The following is a 2,848-nucleotide window of genomic DNA, read 5'->3' as shown; positions in this document are numbered from 1 at the left end:
GTTAATGATAAAGATTTGATTTGAAGATCATTTTGCTATGAGGAAAAAAAGGTTCCCACTCGTGTGTGACCGTCCAGCTCTTCAATTTCACCATGTTTTGTCAACTCCAGCTATGTGACCGTCTAATTAATTAGCTATATATCATCAGCTTTATCAAAATGCCACTTTTTTCTTGCTTGAAAATTTGTAGTTCTCAATTACTACAAAATGAGAATAGAGATTGTATTGCTGGGAAATGAGACACAGTATAAAAATTAGAATAGAGTGATGAATTATTATCTTATATATTGGGATAAATTGAAAGCTGAATTATTCTTGGGCCAACACACTTAACGAGAATTATTATATTGAGAATTTTTGTGTCAAATTATTCCAAATTTTTGTTTCTATTCGTGGATGTAAAAGTCCGATCTTATTGCTTTTATTCATCTAATATTAAAGGTCGGTTTGATGCAACTTTAAAAGGGTTTAATGACCTGTAGAATATTTTCAACCAGCTTCAACAAGGAAAATGGCCAAGTATTAAAAAGTTGGACCCTCAAATTGTACTAGCCAAATTAAACCCGAAAAATGGTCGAGTTCTCTTTTGGTTAACTGTGACATCGAGGATTCCGATGCGATGAGTCGTTTCGCACCATCGTATAGCCTGATTCTCTTGTCTAAGGTTATTATACAAGTTTTGTCTTTTGTCGAATCATCAATCTGTCCGAAATATCAAAAAATCGGACCCCCCAAGGGCCTCCAGTAATTTCGCAAAATATTCCAAGTATTGAGAGTAGCTGAGTTATGCTATGACCGAATCATCAAAGACCCAGTTGAGTAATTGTCATGATGTATTATTATAAAGTCGGACCCAAGTTCGGTTTGATTCACCTTCTAATGGGTTATTAGATCCGTAGAACATTTCAAAACCAACTTCAAATGACTAAAAAATTTAGTCCCAATGTTGAAGTTCGGTTTGATGCACTATCTAGAGGATTAAATGATCCGTAGAACATTTCCAAACTAGCTGCAACTAAGTGCTTTCCGTCGAAAAAATTACTCCAAATATTGCCCAATTCAATGTATTGGTTGGATTCGGGTACGATCTGACAGTGGTTCAAACTATCTGTATCGAATCCCCGGAAAACTACCTACATTAACTGTATTGGTTGGATTCAAGTACGATTTGATCATAGTTTGCTATAAATCAGATCCCCTGAAAACTACCTATATTGATTGTAATGGCTGGATCCGGGTATGATCTGACAGTGGTTCGAACCATCCACGCGTGAGAGAACAATCTCAGGTAACTTGATACATAAAGCAAAATCATCACCATGGCCTTCTAATGAAATGCTACATAAAGGATGCAAATCTTTGACTAGTATTGCCAAGTGAAGAATATATTGTATTAATCTAATGATGATCATATGGTTATTCTTACTTTTATTCATCAACGTATATTGGGTGTTTCGTATTTGTTGTATTCATGGGTCTATGTGGAAAGTGATCAAGTATGATATTGACACATATTAAAAGAATTATTTATTATTTATGCTTGGAAATTCAATACTTCACCATTATTATTCTTAATATATTGGGTCTTACTTATATGTGGTTTTCAATGATGAATGTATAAAGTCATCTGAGCTTTCACCTAGTTTGAAAGTCATATTATTATTGAAGTTCCAACACGTGGGCATTATTTGTCACATTATGGAATCATCTGAGCTTTCAACTAGTTTGAAGTCATATTATTATTAAAGTCCCAACATGTGGGCGTTATTCGTCATATTATGGAATCATCTAAACTTTCAACTAGTTTGAAAGTATATTATTATTAAAGTCCCAAAATTATTGATTTTAGGCGATATTTGTCTAAGCCTTTATCTTAGTTTTCTAACTTTTCACCTAGTTTGAAAGTGGGATCCATGCGAGTATCACCTAGCCTGATAACTCGAACTCTTATTAAGCCCCAAAATGAGTGATTTTGGGCGTTATTTGTCAATATATTCATAGTGAGTATCACCTAGCTTGATAACTCGATCACTTATTAAGCGGACCTATGTCCGATCAGTATATTCATCAATGTTTTCGAAGGATTCACCTAGTTTGATTCCTTATCTAAGTCCCGGATGATTGACAGTTGAGCAAAGCGGACCTATGTCCGATCAGAATATTCATCAATTTTTTCGAAGGATTCACCTAGTATGATTCCTTATCTAAGTCCCGAGTGATTGACGGCTGGGCAATGCGGACCTATGTTCGATCCAAATATTCCTTAAATGCGGACTTATGTCTGATCCGAATATTCATCAATGCTTTCGAAGGATTCATCTAGTATGATTCCTTATCTAAATCCCAGGTGATTGACTGCCAGGCCATATCGTCATATCAAGCTCAAATGTCGAATCATCACATCAAGTTCAAATGCCGAATCATCATATCAGGCTCTAAAGTCGAATCATCAAAAGTGGCCCAAAGGCCAAATATTTATAATTCATGGGGTTTCCACCATCATGGGCCCATCGAGGCAAGAATTCGAAGTTTATCTTATTCGGACCTTATTGCATAGTTTCTTCCGAATATTTATTTGATCTGCATCACAGGTTTGATTTTTTCCGCATAAAGACTGATACCCTCGCTACATTAAATTCCCTCATCTATCGCTCTTCATGCGTGGGGCTAATGATATGGGGTCAAATAAATAAACCCGTAATTTATTTAGTCAAACCCTAACCACCCAGCTCGGTCCAATAACTTCTTAAAATAACTACCCACTACTCACCATAACCTACCACTCACCCATCATACCCATAATTCCTACATTAATTCACCATCTAACCTCCATTCTACCATTATAAAT

The sequence above is a fragment of the Amaranthus tricolor genome, chromosome 1 (genome assembly GCF_026212465.1).
Source record: "Amaranthus tricolor cultivar Red isolate AtriRed21 chromosome 1, ASM2621246v1, whole genome shotgun sequence".
Taxonomy (NCBI): domain Eukaryota; kingdom Viridiplantae; phylum Streptophyta; class Magnoliopsida; order Caryophyllales; family Amaranthaceae; genus Amaranthus; species Amaranthus tricolor.
Note: the sequence above shows the minus strand (reverse complement) of the source record.